We start from the raw sequence: 19,777 nt of genomic DNA, 5'->3' as shown, positions 1-19,777 counted from the left end.
GAGCCCCCTGGACCACCAACTCAGCAAGAGGAAGAGAGACCCTGAGCTGCTGGGGAGTCCTTGTCCCAGATTGATCCCTGACACTGAGAATCTCCTGGCCACTGTTTCCACCCCAGTCCACCTGAAGAAGGGGAGGGGCACAGGGAGCCCTACTTTGTCATGCACCATCCATAAACTTCACTGTACCCAGCCAAAAAAAGGAAAAAAAAACCTGTGAAAACAACCCAGAGAGGGCTTAGAACTGGGAGGAGCCTGTGGAACCATCAATCTATCACTCACACAGGAAAGTGTTTCTCCCTAAAATATTGCTTACAAGTGTGACTGTTCAGTTTTAAATGGAATTTCATTCCAATTTCTAGGCAAGCCGCCCTGGTCCTTATTCCCAGTCTCTCTCTAGAGCTCTTGACGAAGAGCCATATTTCAACACATTAAATAAAGAATTGTCTAATGCAAACTGTGCTACTCTAATTCCCATTGAAACTCCATTAAGCAAAGAAAAGCTGTCAAGTATAAAATCTGCTGATCCTTAGGGATGACTTGAAGGACATTTTCCCTTTAATGGCTTCAGGCTTTGCCAAGCCATAACTCACTGATATTTCTGTCAACAGCTTCATCAGGGTGTGTGTTTGACTTTCCTGAAAATGACACGATGGCAACTTTCCACGCTATGCAAAGTTATTGCCTTGAAGCCTCCATGTGGGAAAACAAAAGCTTTTAGTCTAGTCTGCTGTGAAAGAAGGCATTAGAGAACTTGGCTCCTGTGTCACAATAAACATTTTTGCTTCCGAAGAAAGTTCAGGACTGAACCAGAGAGCTGAAAGCTTTTAATCACCAGAAACTGTAGTAATCCCCCTAAAGTGCTTTTCTTGGATTGCTTTTGTAGCATTAAGGAATTGAATTTAGTAATAAAAGTCTAGTAGGTTTCCAGAGTTAACGAAGACTGAAATTATTGATATAGGAAGAGAAGAAAGGGACTAGATTTGTTCTTATTTATTTTTCACCTTTTAAAATAATGTAGGAAACACTGCCATTGTGTTTTACATATTGTCCACCTAAAAACCTAAAAGAAATAGCCCTAACCAGTTTGGTTCAGTGGATAGAGCATCAGCTTGCAGACTGAAGGGTCCTGGGTTCGATCCCCAGTGCGGGGCGTGCAGGAGGCAGTCAATCAATGATTTTCTCTCATCATTGATAATTGATGTTTCTATCTCTCTCTCCCTCTCCCTCTCTGAAATCAATAAAAATATTTAAAAAAATAAAAGAAATATATCCCCTTACTTCACTAGAGAGTGGAATTAATTAAATTAACATGGAATGAAACTTCGATTTACATGTAAAAATTTACAGAATGAACATAAATATGTTTGCATGTACATACGTATACGTGTGTGTATATATATATACCCCATGTTCAAAGGCTGTTAAATCGTGTTGTTTACCCATATCTTCAGAAAAAAATCACTTCTACTGTCGTGGTAAACAACCTGCTTCCCTGTTTATAGTGGTCTGGCCCTCTAGCAACTTCAGCGCAAAGTTATAGCTAATTTGCCTACAAACGTCAGGTGGTCACAATAATCTGGCCACTCAGTGTATATACATATGTGTGTATGTATGTACATATATGTTTTGATATATGTGCCAAGAAATTTCACACACACACACACACACACACACACACACACACACACACACACTTATGTTTATCTGAGAGAAAAAGCCAGCTACCAGAACTGCTGCTGGGACATATTAAGGGAGTCTAGAACTATGCCAACATTTAGTTTCTTGTATCAGGTTTGGGAGGGAGGGAACCTTGATCAAGCTAGAATTTGGAACTCTGTGCCATGAGTCTCCTACCCAGACATGGATGTCTAAGAGTAGGACATTTATATGTTTCTCCATACCAGTTTCAGAATATTCATTTTTTTCTCTAAAGAGTTATTTTCAAAAAGAACTCAAGGCCTGAAATAGAGGACTATAAGGGCAGTTGAAGCACCCTTTGGACGTAAAGAAAGCAGGGAGTCGTTGAGAGGCAGATGTTGAGGAGAGAGAATGCTTGTTTGTCAACAACTTATAGGAATAGCAATGAACCTATGAGACAAAGGCAGAAATGAGATGTGTAGGACAGCAGCTGCCACCACCAAATTGTACTACAATCAAGAGACTATGAGGAAACCCAGGCAGGATGTTTTTCTATGAAAGTGGCCTCCGTGGTCCTCACTATGTCTACAGAGTGTAATATCTCCACAGATGAACAGGGGTGCCTCACCTTTGTGCTATGTGGGCTTCCCAAGCCACAGAGCCTACATTTCAGGTGTATGTGTAAGGAATTCAGAGGCATGTGTTTTATTGAGGAAGCAATGGGGGACCAAGACAGGGCAGGGGAAGTAGTTCAGGGAGGATGAGGTCTCAGCAGGAGTCTGTCTCCTGCCTGAGGCCCTGGCGAACTCTAGAGCAGGGACTCCAGTGGCCATCCTGCTTTGTGGCAGGGGCAGACTTGTGTATCCCTGTGAGGCTGGCTGCACACTGCTCTGGCTGGGGGTGTGGGAGGGAGCAGAGAGGAGGGAGGCATAAACTCTCCAGCAAGGTGGCTTCCACCTGCTGAGCAAATTCTCTAGAGAAGGGTGCTGCCATGAACTATTAGCAGCCAACACTGAAAGGGGACCAGGGCAGGGTATTAAAACAAACATTCCAGTGCTCCATGAATGCACCTGATACTTTGGTGGAGTGAAAGATCATTCATTGAAAGTTCTTTTCCACTGTAATTCTTCCTACAGAGTTATGAAATAGTGTCCCATGGGTCAGGCACTATTCTATCTTATCTAACACTTAAAAAACAACAACCACATGGTAATTTTTATTTTCATATCACAAATTTATCAACTATTCTGTTTAAGTTTTTTTTAAATTTTAATATTTTCATTTCAACTGTTTTTCCACTGTAAAATACCCTTCAGGCCATGGAGAAAATTAAAAATTTTGTTGCCCTAGCCATTTTTCTTAGTGGATGATAGAATGTTAACCTGTGGATTGATAGGTCCCAGGTTTGATTCTGGTCAAGGGCACATGCCCCAGTGGGCTCCATCCCCAGTAGGGGGCATGCCAATCAATGATTCTCTCATCCTTGATGTTTCTACCCATCTCTCTCTCTCTCTCCCTTCTTCTCTGAAATCAATAAAAATATATTTTAAGAAATTTGTCCACCATGTTTCTTTTATACTGGAGACCAGCTGGTCTTATATATGAATAATTGTTTCTCTTCGGTAAAACTGGGTTTTAGTATTGTCCTGTGTCATCATTAGTTTTAGAAAGTGGAGACCAGAGGATTCCACCCCCTCAAAAAAACAAACACTTACTAATACTTACTAATTTGTCTGGGGATGAATTAGGGGGAATCTGATGTCATCCTATTCATGGCCCAATATTATTAGAGTATTTGGTGTAGAGGGCCCTGAATAAAGGCTGAAATTACATTCAAGATCATCATTTATACCGAAACCGGTTTGGCTCAGTGGATAGAGCGTCGGCCTGCGGACTGAAGGGTCCCAGGTTCGATTCCGATCAAGGGCATGTACCTGGGTTGCGGGCACATCCCCAGTAGGAGATGTGCAGGAGGCAGCTGATCGATGTTTCTCTCTCATCAATGTTTCTAACTCTCTATCTCTCTCCCTTCCTCTCTGTAAAAAATCAATAAAATAAAATAAAAAAAGATCATAATTTATTCAGAGTTTATTTGGATATGGGGCCTTTATAGAGATAATTAGGGTTAAAAAAGGTCATAAGGGTGAGTTTCTAATTCAATAGGGCCAGTGTCCTTATAAGAGAAAGAGACAAATGGGATGCACAGGAGAAAGGCCATAAAGGCAAAGGGGGAAGATGGCCACCTGCAAACCTAGGACAAAGGCCTTAGAAGAAACCAAACCCATTGACACCTTAATCTTGAACTTTCAACCTTCAGAACTGTGAAAAAACACACATTTCTGATGTTTAAGCTACCACTCTGTTGTATTTTATTATGCAGCTGTAGCAAAATAACACACACCTACATACGTGGTATATTGGGCCATGTGTAAAGTGCTTTTCGTAAGAAATAAGTTGTAGTCAAAGACGTTTAAAAACCCCTGAACTAGACCTGGGTCAGGTCAACCATGAAGTTGTATTTAACTCTGAATTTCATAAGAATAATGACTTAATATCTTTCAAATTCCCTTTATTATTCTTACCCTTAACTAAGATTATAGTTATGGAATGTACCCATATGTTGGCTGTAATATATTAACATTTCTCATGGATTTTATATCTCATAATATTTTATATCTAAAATGCAAAGAGCCCGAAAGAGTAGGTTGGGCATTGAAGGCATATTTCATAACAGCCTTGTGTTTTATATCTTCATCTATTTAAAGTTATCCTATGATTATGATTAGAAAGCAATTCATGCTCATTGAGATAAGGCCTCATCAGTGTCACCTACCTGAGGATGTGGTTGTCAGGTTCTGCAAGTGTCTCCTCTGACACAGGTGAGCATCCCTTGAGACTTGAGTAGCATAGTTGGTGATAGAGATTTAGGCCTTTCCTGGATACAAGGTGGAAAGAAAAGATTGCCCCATCAGAGGTCTTTTATATATAGAGAAAGATGATCTAATTTAAACAAAAATAAACCTTTCCCAATGTATTTCTAAACAAAATCTGGCATTGTTAATGGGAAGGTAAAGTCTATATTCATTGGAGATTTCGCTTGTATTCCCACCTGCGGTAAACTCATTTAGAGAATGTTTTTGCTTCCAGAATTTTAAACAATTCTGGTCTGACTGGTGAGGTTCATTCTCCACCAGCTATTTCCTTTAATGGATTCTCTCCTGGATGTAGAATTCCTTCCTGGGTTGCCCTGAATCATGTGCTCTCTTTTTTCAAAGGAGCTACTTTTCTTCCCCTCAAATTAGTGATCAGGCATTGTCTTCGTTGGAACTACTATCACAGGACACCATAGGCTGAATGGTTTGTGAACGACATAAATTTATTTCTTACAGTTCTGGAGGCTGGGAAGTCCAGGTTCAAGACACTGGGAAAACCAGCCCACTGGCTGGTTAACAGGTGGCCGTCTGCTTGCTGTGTCTTTGCACAGCAAGGATCTCAGGGTCTCCTTTAGAAAGGCACCAATCCCATTCATGAGGGGTTTAATCACCTCCCAAAGGTACTACCTCCAAATACCATCACGCTGGGGATTGGATTTTAACATAGGAATTTTGGGGGTTAGAGGGACACATTCATTCAATCAGTTTGCGAATCAGCCCCACTCATCCTCATGCCTGTTTCCTCCTTAATCCTTTCCATATTTGAGTTTCTCAGGCAAATATTTAAATAAGGAAACAGTGGGTTTTAGTAGTGATTGTTCTACTAATTAACCACTCTATTAATGTATTAAGATTTTTAAAAAGTGAGTTTTTATTGATTTTTAGAGAGAGGAAGGGAGAGGGATAGAGAGATAGAAACATTGATGAGAAACAACAGTACTTGGCTGCTTCCTGCATGCTCCCTACTGGGGATCAAGCTTGCAACCCTGGGCATGTGCTCTGACTGGGAATCTAACTGTGCCCTTTTGGTTCCTAGGTTGATGCTCAAACACTGAGCCACACCAGCCGGGCTTGAGATATTTTTAAAGAATAATATGATTATTTGTAACTTTTGTTGACTTTTCTTCAACTTTAGAACTATGGACGGAAATACAGTAATGTGAATTAATCTGCATGAGCTAACATTTTGAACTTGGTCACTCATGCATTTTAACACCATTGTGCGGAGCTGGGTAAGCAGGGATGTTCTCCTGACAGGTTATATTATAACTAGAGGCCCAATGCACAAAATTTGTGCAAGGGTAGGGTCCCTAGGCCTGGCCAGCAATCAGGGACCAATCTGCGGGCGACCAGGGGGCCCCTGCTGGCACCCACTTTGGCTGGCCTGGGGCCTGGGGCCTGTGGGCTGGGGGCAACTCCTGCTTTGAGTGTCTGTCCCCTGGTGGTCAGTGGGCATCATAGCAACCGGTCATTCCGCCATTCAGTTGATTTGCATATTAGGCTTTTATTATATAAGATATTGAATGACAAAATTATAGCCTTCCCTAGTCTCAGCTCTTTCTTCCAAAATGCTTACATATTTGAATGATTTGGATGCATTTTTTCAGATACAGAGAAAAGAGAAGAAAAATGGTTGATATAGGTTTGTTTTAACAAAATTAGAAGTAAAAACTATTGATATCAAAGCTAGCATCAGAAATAATGATATTATAAGTAATATAAAATTAAATTTATTATTTTGTGCTCTGGTAGTTGCATAAACAGATCAATGGATTTTGTCAGAGGAACATTTTTCAATCTATTTCTTCTGGCAAGCAACATTGTTTGAAAGTGGAAGTGCACTGAGTTACATTTGAAATTTGTGCCCTTAAGCTTTAATTGAGAATCTCTGAATAAAAATCCCATATTCTAGGGGATTGTTGACCATATTACCTATTACTTTTCAGGGTTCTCTTCCTTCCTTGGGCATCATGCTGAATAATATTTTTAGAAATGACTTCTGTTTGGAATTTTGTTTTCCCTAAAAAGCTGAGAGTATTTTCCTTATGGGAGGAATAAGAAAACCATTTCCCATATATCTAGACTGATTTTTGTTTTTTCCTTTAATAGTCAGGAAATCAAAAACTCAATTTTTATTACTGATTTTTACTGTGTATGCCCTATGTATATTTATATATGTATCATATATGAAATGATATATTTACATATCATATATATGACATATTTATATATCATCATATATATTTAATATTTTCCTTCTATCTTGCTTTTCTAATTCATTGTTTTCTTTATCTTGAAGTATATATTTTATTTACATTTTACTGTTTTACTATATGTAAATTTTGGAGATATTTTAAATACATTAATTAACGCAAAGTATAAATAATAACAATATAACAGTACTAATTTATTTTGTAAGCATCTACTGAAGCACTCTACATACATAGCATAGTTCTAGGTGCAGAATACCTGCAGTAGATAAATTCTTGCTTCCAACACCTTACAATTTAGTAAGTAACTATATAACCAATCAATATAAAAATTAATGTGCAGGTAGCAAGTTGTATAAGTGATTAGAAGAAAAGTAGAGCCCTAGCTGGTTTGGCTCAGTGGATAGAGCATTGGCCTGCGGACTGTGGGGTCCTGGTTCAATTCTGGTCAAGGGCACATGCCTGGTTTGTGGGCTTGATCCCCAGCGGGGGAACATGCAGGAGGCAACCAATCAATGATTCTCTCTCATCATTGATGTTTCTATCTCTCTCTCCCTCTCCTTTCCTCTCTGAAGTCAATAAAAATATATTTAAAAAAAAGAAGGGTAGATAAATGAAGTCTCTCAGATTATCTGCAAGAGATGAAATTTAATATAGATATTTTTTCCTGTCAGTTGCACTAAGTAGTAAACATGTTTTCTAAACTTTTAACCTTGTTTATACAGTTTTTATCTTCATTGCTTGTGGTTTCATTTTCAAATGCTGCAAGTAACTTTTTGATGTGGTTGAGTAATAAAAATGATATTATATTTTTAGAGCTTATACTAGAGTGTTGTTTGATAATTCTTAGTCATTCACAAATCAATAACATGGTTTCTGTTGTGTAGCTTTATTACTTATTAAATACTTTTAAAATGAATTTCTTTTACTAAAAAAAAATTTGTTTTAAAAAAGAAATGTTATTATACTACCATTGAGGGAAACAGTATAATTGTAAAACATAGAATATAGCTGTTAAACTATAAAATAAAAAATTATATTTAAAGTAACCATGGAATATAAGTAATATAAATTGTAATAAATTTTACAAAGATTTCCCCTGGAAATATTGCTTAATGATGGTTCTTTATGTTTAGTTTATAATGAAGAAATATTTAGGTTGATTAGTTTGAGATGAAGATAAGGTGTTAAAGCAAAGAATGAAGTGTGTGTTGGCTTTTATGGAATCCCAACCCAGCGGCATAGGTAATTGGAAAGCACTGAAGATACTTAGCTGCCTTGTCTGTTAAGATTTAACATGATAATTATTTTGCAAAGGGAAGGATGTGAATGACTTTTAAAAATTGTTTGATGAAGTGATTTGCTGTAACTCTTTTATCTGCTTAATTCCTGAGTAGGTCAAATTTTGGAAAATAAGTGAGAGTAATGGTAAATGTTCCCTTATTCATGAATTACTGTCATCTGGTTTGGAAAATATTAATATAAACTCTATATAACATCTCTCAAATGCCTCTGCATAATTTTCATAATATATTTAGTAAATTTTTCAGATGAGATCATTAACAAGCCATTTAGACACTAAAGATCCAAGCCAGCTCAGTAATGTGATGTACTCCATAGCTCAGTTTTTCAATTATTCCACTTACTTGTTCTTGAACACAGAATACTGATATATGGCTCTCTTGTGGGGACACCTGTAAGTTGTTTAAATGGGCAAGTATATCTGCGCAACATGGACTTTAGCAAAACCAGTGCCAGTCATACAAAGCACCTCACAGGTGATGATTTTTCTCCGGAAAGACTTAATATTCTTCTTAAAATTCAAACAGACAAATGAAATTCCTCTAAAGTAAAACAAAATAATCTATAATAATAAAAACATAATATGCTAATTAGATGGGACGACCTTCTGGATGAAGCCAGGGCTGCAAGGGAAGCCCGGTTCCGGGTGCCAGAGGGAAGCCTGTGCCAGCAGCTGGGGGAAGGAAGGCCTACTCTAGCATGAATTTCGTGCATCGGGCCTCTAGTGAGTTAATAAAAGCCAATAGGCCAGTGTGAAGAATAGTTGGTACTGACCACACTTCATAAAACCAAGAAACAAGTTGGAAACTTAGTGCTCCTTCCTTAGCATAATTGATGGTTTTAGTAGATTCGTTTAGTCTTCTCTCTGGAGCCTATACAAGTCTTAATGCTGGCCCCATGCTATCTTATCAGCAGGATGAATTTGGGCAAGTTCACAGGTTTGTGTCTAAGTTATCTCATCTGTAAAATAGTGATAATAATAGTACCCAATCCAAAAAGTTGGTGGGAGGATTCAATATATTGGTAAAGATTTGCTCTTAGAATAATATTTGGCATATAATAAGTGTATAAGTGCTTATAGTTTTTTTTTAAATATGTTCTTGAAATGCCATGTGTTATTAACTGAAATGTGTCCTCTCCTCCCTAAATCACATGTTGCAGCACTAACTCCCATTGTAACTATATTTGAGATAGGGTCTCTAGGGAGGTTAAGGCTAAATGAGGTTATAGGGACGTGTCCCTAACCCAATAGTCCTGGTGTTTTTATAAGAATAGGAAAATACAGCAGATTCCTTTTCTCTGTTTTCTCTCTCCCTCCCTCCCACCTCCCCTCCCTCCCTCCCTTCTTCCCTCTCTCCATCCCTCCTTCTCTGTTTCTCCTCTCTTCAGCACAGAGAAAAGGCCATGTGAAGACACAGTGAGAAAGTAACTATCTACAAACCAGGATGAGAGCTCTCACCAGAAGTGAAATTTGCTAACATCTTTTTTTTTTTTATCTCAATGTTTAAAATTGTTATTGTCTGAAGTTTTACATATGTCTTCTTTTTCCCCAATTGACCCCCCTCCCCCCTCCCTCAGGCATGTCCATCCTGGGCAAGTCCCCACCGCCCCAGTGTCTGTGTCCATTGGTTATGCTAATATGCATGCATGCAAGTCCTTTGGTTGCTCTCTAACCACTCTCCTCCCCTACCATTTGTCTCTGGATCTATTCTTGTTATCAAATTATGTTGATCATTATATCCCACATATGAGTGAGGTCATGTGATATTTATCTTTCTCCAACTGGCTTATTTCGCTGAGCATAATGCTCTCCAGTTCCATCCATGCTAGCATCTTGATCATGGTCTTTCAGGCTCCAGAACTTTGAAAAAGTAAAATTATGCTCTTTAAGCCACTAAGGCTGTTGGTATTTTGTTATGGCAGCCCCATGAGACTAATACAATGTGCCTTAAAAAAAATAGTGTGAGGGAGAGAACAAAGATTTTTCTGGGTGTAAATTAATCAGAGCTCAAGAGAGAAATAAAATATAGGTGAAAGGAAATTTTTCTTTACAAGTACACAGATATTCATGTATGGAAATGTTAATATTTTTAGGTTGAATATAGAGGAAAGAGAGCACCCATTTCACAGAAACCTACACATACAAGAAATAGGGGAGGATGAAAGGAGGAATTTCCCATATCTAATGGGTGTCAAATACATGTTTCTTGAACACAGGTATGAAGACTTATGCATTGCTCACTAGGCTGCACCTGGTACATTGATTTTACTTTTAAAATCATAAATAGGAATGATAGCATTGTAACTCGCTACTTATTAATACTAGGAAAGGAGCAAAAAGGGGGCCAGGCATTATAAGCACGGCCATTTGGGCGGCTTCACCAGAAGCTGCAATTTCACACTCTCCAGGAACCACTGGCCCATTCCCTGTAGGTCACTGTGGGGAGGGACTTGACAAAGGGGAAGATGGGCACATGCACAGTGAGTTGAGACATAAGGAAGGTAGTTGCCTGTCACTTATGCCCTGGAAACCGCGAGTTGCCCATTGCTAGCCCCTGACAATTTGGGAATACATACGCTCCCAAACAAAGGAGTCCACTCTCTTGACTTTTGGCTCTCAGCTTGCTCTTGGCTCTCTGGTTCCTTTGGCTTTTCTCTCTCCCATGTTCCTTTCATGGCCATGTGGCCATGGAGATTCTATATGCAATTAATACAATTCTATATGTACTAACGGACTGCAGCTGGGCACAACTTAAGCTAGCCTGATGCCAGGCTGGATATGCTCCAACATGGAGCAAAACTCTGGACAATGGCTCTGATTCTAGCTTTCATGCAGCCACAGCTACACATCTTTCTTGGGGTGGGGAGGGGAGGTGAAGGGAAATAGGATCTTGGAAACTCAGAGGTTTAATTCCACAGGAATTCTACAATACCTCATCCTCCTGTAAGAGTCTCAGAAAATTCCTTTTCTCAGGATATTGCAAGAAGCCCACTCCTACTAGCATCTGGCTGGGATGTGAAGATCTTCCCACTGATAACAGGAATACTTTCCCTGATAATTATAAATCTATGCAAAAGGACAGTAAACTTCATACATCCTGAAGCTGGCCTTACAATCTTTGTGCATAATTTCAGTGAGCTAAGTTTTGGGTACTCTATTAGGGCACTATCAACAGAAAGATGTTGGCTGGAGTGATCATAGAATTGGAGAGAAATCAGTGATTTGGAAAAATGTGAATGCCAAACAGTGAAATTATGATAGAAAGTGTTGAACAATTTGCTAACTTTTCTCAGGCCGCGCCAGCAGGTGGCGATAGTGTGCTTCTAATAGGGGACGCCAGGAGCAGTAAAAGTTGAAGTCCAATGGGTTACGCAGATGTGTGGCTCTCCTCTGCCGGACTTCCAGGGGTGAAAAACGTGCAGTCCAATAAAAACCTGAAATACGCGTCTCTTTCAGGATATATGTGTTAAACACATGAATATACAGGTAACAATTTCTATTTGTAATTACAGACATCATCATGAATTATTTCTAAAGTGTCTAATTAAAAATTTGAAGATAAGTTTTAACAAATTTTCAGCCCTCAATTTTCCTAAATATCTTTTAAGTTCTAGACTAATCCATCTGCTCAGGGTCGCAGTATTTTTTAGGTGGATAATTAGGAAAATTGACAGTATGCTATAGTGCAATGCTTCTCAAACTTTAATGTGATGAAAGTTACTTAAGGATCTTGTAATGTGCATTTTATCTATTTTTTAAAAAGTTTTTATTGATTTTTAGAGAGAGAGGAAGGGAGAGGGAGAGAGAGGAACATCTATGTGAGAGAAAAACATGGATCAGCTGCCTTCTGCATGCCCTAACATGGAATTGAGCCCACAACCCAGGCATGTGCCCTGACCAGGAATCAAACCAGCAACCCTTCAGTGCATGGGCCAATGCTCAACCAACTGAGCCAACCATCCATGGCTAAAACTGTGCTTTTGAATTCAGTGTCTCTGGGGGTGGGTGGGTGCTGAGATTGCATTTCCAGCAAGCTCCTTGATGATGCTGATGATGCAGGTCCTCATATTACACTTGGACTCGCAGGGCTATTGAGGCATTGATGTCAGACCTATGTCTAGCCCTGGTAATCTTAAACTAGCGATGTGACCTTTGTGAGGTCATTTCATCACTTTGATTCACTATTAATGAAATAAACAGACAAAATAATGTCTCTTATTTTTATTTATAACAACTATCTTAGGACCCTGTAAAATCCTGAATCATCTACCAAAGAAAACACTGTGCTATTTTGTACGTATTCAGATAATGAATTGAGCACACGGATTTGAAAATTTTAGACAACGCTTGACACATAAAAATAAAATGATTGGCTAAATAGAAAAAGTTCATTTAATTTTAGGTTTTAGTTTTAGTTTTAGTTTTTAGTTTTAGTTTCAGGTTTTAGTTTTCTGGATTGACTTTTAACCCCAAAAGTCCATTAAAATATAGAGTGAGCACAATGAAAGGTATCTGAAATGAAAGCATTGGCAGCACTTCTAAAAACTGGGTGAGAATGTTTCAATGAAAGAAAGAATAAAAAAAATGACTTCAAATAACTTCATGCTATGATTACGATTTTAAAACAGCACCCCAAGAAGGAATGAAAAAACAATTGTTGGTCCTTTAGCTCTGTGGTAATAGCAATAAATTAATATCCCAATGGTGGTATTGAGATCAGTAAGACAGCTTCCTTGGTGCTATGAGTGTCAGCGAGGTGGAGCTCGCCTGGGCGAACAAAGGCCCTGCTCCTGAAGTCTGGTGTTCCTGTGAGTTTGATCCCTGGCTTCTTGTTTGACCTGAGTGAACCTTTCCCGACACATTCTGCTTGTCCATATGGGTCTCAGCAGTGGGACACCCACATCAGTTTTGTTTGATTGGGTATTAGTTATCTTCGTAATTAATACCTGAGTGTTCATCATCTGAGTGGTATCAATAAATGACTTAGCCTGGCAAAATGAAGCAGGATGCATAACAGGCATACAGACAGAAGTTATATTCTTTTTTTAAAAAATATATTTTATTTTTATTTATTTATTTTTTTATTATTGCTTAAAGTATTACAAAGAGTATTACATATGTCTCCTTTTTTTCCCCCCCGCCCTTGACAGAAGTTATATTCTTGTGTATTCTTAGTGGTAGGTCACTTTGGGCTTTCACTGACTATTGTCTTACTCCAAATCCAAAGTTTAATAACCAAGTTTTCTAAAGGTGAATTCTCCTAAAAATAAATCTAAATTTTCAAAGTGCATTTAGTGAATTTCATATATGCTATATGCTTTGGTAGAATGATCTTCTTTAAGACTCACAGCAATTCTATAAAGTAGGTTTGTGGATGTTGTTATCTGATTTCCATAGATGAAGAACTAGATTTAAAATGTTAGGTCATCCCATGACTCAGTGGTTGACCTATGCACATGCCTGGGTTGTGGGCTCGATCCCCAGTGTGCAGCATGCAGGAGATAGATGATCAATGATTCTCTTTCATCATTGATGTTTCTATCTCTCTCTCCCTTCCTCTCTGAAATCAATAAAAATATATCACAAAAAAGTTAGGTCAGCTCTTTTTTGATGGTCTTTCTGGGTACATGGTTAATTCTTTTTCTACATAGATTTTTTTTCTTGGAAATAGGGTTGAATTGTTGAGCACAGGATTTTGGTAGCACAGCAAAAACTATGTAGGAGACCTGAGCTATGTTCATTGCATTCAATGCTCCTTAGGTGCTGGAGTAGATGTGGTTGCCTGACCTCTACCTACCTCACTTTGGCTACTGAGTAGTTTCTTCCCTGGGAGCCTCCTGACTATTACACTGGTAGTGTCTAGAATCTTCCACCTGACTGACCTCGAGAAGCCACCACCTTCAGACCTTGCTCTGTTTGCTTGAACTTCTTGTGGCTTTTACTGAAACACTATGGAGGCTGTTGGTTAGTTAGTAATGTGTGTCTGTTCATTATAGAGAAGCACAATGCATTCTATACTTGTTTTTTAGGTTTTGATTTTAAACCTCACATTTCCATTATGCATACAAGGTAATGAGCTTACCTTGTATTAGTGTCAATAATGTTAACATTATACATGAATGGTAATAATATCTCAAATTTTTGTGAAAATTTTCAAACAAGTTTGGTGTTCACAGTGGGCAACATTGTGAATTGTGACCAGCGAAACTGGACTTCCTTTGGTGGATGTTACTTCGCAGAATGTTTGAAGTCTAATGCAGAGATTCCTCTAGAGCCTGGAGCAGTTGTGGAAATGTGTAAATCCCTAAGGAAAATTTTTCTAGTTTTCTTTATTACGGTAATTTTGTTCCTTCTGAAGTGCCTTGTATAAGCAAACTGGAATGGAATTTCCCACAAATTCTGATAACGCTGAATTGTAGATTTAAATTATTCATGTTATTGTTTTAATCTTCCACTTAGCTTTGCCTTTGGAAACAATCAGTGATAACGCTCAACGCATTTATGGGAGCCTTTATACAGGCATACCTGAGAGGTATTGTGGGTGCTGGTCCAGACCACTGCAATAAAGCACGAGGTAATCTTTCTGCAGGTGAAAGGTTTTGCCTTCAATTTGTAAAAAAAAAAAAAAAAAAGAAAAGAAAAGAAAGAAAAGTAACATCAATCTTAAGGTGGCTTCTTCTTTATATAAGGATATAGGACTTCTGTTCAATTAGTCTTCAGGTTCTCCATTGATTGTTCTATAATTTAGTTGTAGTTTTGATGTGTCGATGGTTAGTTTCTAAGATTAAAAAAATAACATGGCTTTAAGTCGCAAAATAACTAGCTTAATTAACTAATTAATTTACCTTTTTAAAATAATCCTTACCTGAGGATATTTTTCCATTGATTTTTAGAGAGAGCAGAAGAGAGAGAGAAAGACAGAGAGAAATATTGATGTGAGAGAAACATATCAATTGGTTGTCTCCTGCATTCGCCCCGACCAGGGCCTGGGCTGGGGAGGAGCCTGCAACCAAGGTATGTTTTCTTGACTGGAATTGAACCTGGAATTGGAACTGCAGACAGCTGATTCAAACAGCAGCTTTAAATTTTCTCACTCCTTTAAGAAACTTTATAGAAGGAGATTATAAAACAATTGCTAAAGAAAGGAAGCTACTACAAAATAAGAGACTGGATTTAGATGCTGGAAAAACCAGACTAAAAAAGGCAAAAGCTGCAGAAACCAGAGCTTCATCTGAACAGGAATTAAGAATAACTCAAAGTGAACTCGATCGTCAGGCAGAGATTACCAGACTTCTGCTAGAAGGAATTAGCAGTACACATGCCCATCACCTCCGCTGTCTGAATGACTTTGTAGAAGCCCAGATGACTTACTATGCACAATGTTACCAGTACATGTTAGACCTTCAGAAACAACTGGGAAGTTTTCCATCCAGTTATCATTCTAACAACAATTAGACTTCTGTGGTACCTGTACCAACTGCTTCATCAAATGTGATTGGTTCTTCTGCCATGACTTCAAGTGACCTAGTAATGACCTCTCCTTCCAACCTTATCGACCTTAAGGAGGGCAGTGGCAGCAGAAAAGCCAGTGTTCTATATTATTATGATGCGGCAAACAGTAGTGAATTATCACTTCTTGCAGATGAAGTGATCACTGTGTTCAGTGTCGTTGGAATGGATTCAGACTGGCTAATGGGGGAAAGGGGAAATCAGAAGGGTAGGGTGCCAATTACCTACTTAGAACTGCTCAATTAAATAGGTGGACTATGGAAAGATTATCCATTATGACACCCTATTTATATACAACTAACTCTAAATAAAGCAGGTTTAGTATCTTCCATGTTAATGTCTTAAAGAGACTGAAAAGAAAATACCAGCCATCAGAAATGGGCTTTCTGCCAATAAAATTGCTTGGTAACTATTTCATTACAGAATTTATGTTAGAGCTTTCATACCAAGAATGTTTTCTTACAAAATTCTCTTTCTACTGAAGTTTCACTAATAAGCTTCTTCTACTTTTGAGCCCCAACTTTAAATAGAAGAACTGTTTTCTACTGAATTTTTCATTAATGGCAAGCTTTTTCTTTTCTGTAAAATAAATTTATTATGAATTGAAAAAAAAAAGCGTCCGCAGGCTCTATCCACTGAGCAAAACTGGCCAGGGCAATTAGTTTACCTTTTTAATTAATACTTCCATGAAAAGCTACTTAATCTCTATGGGCCTCCCTGTTTTCATATGTAAATGGGGAGTGAAATAATTATCTGTGATGTGAGAATTAAACAAAGCAACATTGATAAATTGACTAGCACAGTGACTGGAACATAATGGGTGCCTGATTACTTTTAGTTCCTATTTTTTCTTTTTTCTTGTTCACCTATGTCATAGCTAATAGCTCTGTGATCTAAAAAGCAATGCTTTAATACAGATGTATATGTAAGAAGCCACCAAGAATAATAATCTGTAAGATCTGGTAGTGCCCAGATCACCAAGAAAGAGAAAAGTCTTGGCTAATGTTTCCAATCATAAAGCACTAGAAGTAAAAATGGGCGATGGCTTAACTTGTCATGGAGACAAGCCTGCTATATGTGGCTAGAGAGATATGTTCTGAAGTGAGAAGATTCAGGAGATACAAAACTAGAAGCTTTCTTATCTTTGTGTATTTGATCACATACTTATAAATATCTTTGTCTACCTTAATTCCAAATCCCTGAACTTCTCAAAGTTATTTTGTGTTATCCAAGAATATGGACTTCAAAATGTGCTATTACTGCAACTGGAGACCAGCCAAAGGCATTTAACAAAGGCTTCTCTGCTGAGTTCTCATTATTTCCCACACTTAAATCTCTATAGCAATACTGAATATTCATCATTTTATATATTTATTTGACAAATATTTATTGAAGAGCTACTAAATGCTAGACACAGCATTAAGTTTTGGAGATACAGTAATTTAGAATAATGTAAGTCTCTTTCCTCAAATGTCTCATAATCCAGCGGTGAAGAAGGACTACTACAACAAAAATAATGACAATTTATTGCCTACGTAATTCTGCACATGTGATAATAACTGAAGTCTGTTGAGCATTTACTCTTTGTCCGGTATTCATAGCTCTTTTACAATGACTGTCCCTATTCTGTAGGTGGGGAAAATGAAGCAAAGAGAAGCCAAGTGACTTACCCAAGATTGCACTGTTACAAAGAGCCCAAAACCAGATTTGAATCTTACCTTTCATGTTGTTTGACTCTAACAGTGACGAACTTTTCTGGGATGATGGAAACTAGACACTATAGGAGGGAGAACTACTGATTTAGAATTTTTAAAAAAATAGAGAGTTGATTTTCAGGTGAATAACATGTGTAAGCACAATCTTCAACCCAAATTGGAAATAATCAAGGAAGAACAATAGACCTATTTTGAGGGGGTGAAGGGGAAGGAGGTAAGAGGCTGAGAAAAGAAATGAGACGGTGGCTTTGAATATATCTTGGGTGTCTTTGTCAAGAATATGGGTGCAATATGTAATTACATATTAAGCTAAAGTTCAGTAGATAGTTCCGTGATGGAGTCATATTTGCCAGTTACCAAATAACTCAACATAAAGAGCTGAAAATTCTCTGAGATGAAGTAACTATTATCTGTTGTTTGTCAAATATGCCAAGCATGCTATTAGACATGTTATGTGCCTATTCATGTTGAATCTTCATGATCAATCTAGGTAGTAGGTATTCCATACTTAAGGAAACTTCTCCAGTGTAGTTAGAGATAAAATTTAAATGTTTAAGTGTGGCTGAGAGAGAGGGAGAGTGGTGAAAGGAAAAGAGATAAATAAAAAACATTGGGAAACTAAAGACCCGGGGTCAAGCAAAAGAGGCTGAGATGGAGTAAAGAGAGCGAAGAAAAACCAGGAGAGCAAAGGAGTCGAGAGCACAGAGAGCTGACAATATCAGATACTACAGAAAGGCTAAGTGATACAAGCACTAAGGAGGCTGTTGCATTCAACAGCTGGCAGGTGAGTGGGGACTCTGGTTGAGAATTAAACAAGGCAACATGTATAAATTGACTAGCAGACAATGGTTGGGGCAGATATCAGCCTCTGGTAGTTCAAAAAGTGAACCAAAGTAGAGACAATATACACAACTTGTTTAAGAAGTTTGGTTGAGAAAATGAGAATGAGAAGAGTCAAGGGAATTATGGGGAAGGCAGGATGGGGAAGATTGATCTTGTGTATAATGTGTGAGACAGGAGCCAACGGTGGAGGAGGAAGTGGTAATAGGTGAAGAAATGTCAGAGGAGCAAAGAGAAGGTAGGAGATTGCAGGGATTCACTATTAGGAAGCCATAAAAAAAAGGGCTGTGAACTGAGATTAAAAGATGGGATTTTGCCTGAAGGTGGAAATATAGTGGCTTTGAAGTAGAACTGGGAATCCAAACATTCTGACAGTGCTTCCCAAGTCTGACCCTGATGGACTGAAGGAAAGAGGCCTTTCTTGAAGAGAGTTCCAATGAGTTAGGGTCTTAGGAGGATTATGTTCTTTTTTGGCAAGGAAGTGGTTGGAGTATCAGCAAAGACCTACAACTGTGGGGACCATGAGAGTATAAGGGGATTGGAATCCCAGAGGGAATAGTTTGAGGGGAAAATGGGGAAAGAATTGACAAAGTGATGATAATGATTGTGTAATGCTGCACTATATTGAGCTGGGATAAATCAGTGTGCAGAAGTAACTGCTTGAGTCTCACCTTTGAACAAATTTATGCAGTTGATATGGATCAAGGGAACATCTGTCCTCAGGATCTCACAGTTTAGATGAGGTAACTGCAGCTTGGGAAGGGAGCTACAGGCAAAGATTGGACTTGATTTTTAATTTCCATCTTCTCCTTTTCTCTATTTTCCTTTCTTTTCTCAGTTTCTTCTTCTTTCATACTCTGCCTTCTTCCTTTCTTTCTTTTACCCTCCCTCCCTTTCTTTCTTTCTTTCTTTCTTTCTTTCTTTCTTTCTTTCTTTCTTTCTTTCTTTCTTTCTTTCTTTCTTTCTTTCTTTCCTTCCTTCCTTCCTTCCTTCCTTCCTTCCTTCCTTCCTTCCTTCCTCCTTCCTTCCTTCCTTCCTTCCTTCCTTCCTTCCTTCCTTCCTTCCTTCCTTCCTTCCTTTCTTTCTTTCTTTCTTTCTTTCTTTCTTTCTTTCTTTCTTTCTTTCTTTCTTTCTTTCTTTCTTTCTTTCTTTCTTTCTTTCTCCCTCCTTCCTTTCCTTTCTTCCTTCCCCATTATTCCTTATTTACTTAGAGGCCTGGTGCACAAAAATGTGTGCATTCAGGGGGACCCCTCAACCAGGCCTGCTCCCTTTTGCAGTCTGGGACCCCTCAGGAGATGTCCATCTGCCAGCTTAGGCCCATGGGGAGCAGGCCTAAGCTGTTAGTCAGACATCCTTAGCGCTGCCGCAGAGGCAGGAGAGGCTCCCACCACTGCGGCTATGCTGGCCAGCCATGAGCCGGCTTCTGGCTGAGTGGCGCTCCCCCTGTGGAAGCTCACTGACCACCAGGGGCAGTTCCTGCATTGAGCGTCTGCCTGCTGGTGGACAAGTGCGTATTACAGGGACCGGTCACTCCTGTCATTCTGGTTGTTCCTCCTCAGGGTCAATTTGCATATTACTCTTTTATTATATAGGATTTCTTTCTAAATCAGTGTATTATAAACATTTTTG

General features: G+C 38.6%; 1 pseudogene; it reads left to right on the top strand.

Annotated features, from left to right (window-relative positions):
* Positions 1–15,131: 15,131 nt before the first annotated feature.
* On the top strand, positions 15,132–16,147 carry LOC132213208 (endophilin-B1-like; annotated as a pseudogene).
* Positions 16,148–19,777: the final 3,630 nt, after the last annotated feature.

The sequence above is a fragment of the Myotis daubentonii genome, chromosome 1, assembly GCF_963259705.1.
Source record: "Myotis daubentonii chromosome 1, mMyoDau2.1, whole genome shotgun sequence".
Classification (NCBI taxonomy): Eukaryota; Metazoa; Chordata; class Mammalia; order Chiroptera; family Vespertilionidae; genus Myotis; species Myotis daubentonii.
Note: the sequence above shows the minus strand (reverse complement) of the source record. Positions and strands in the feature narration are given on the sequence as shown.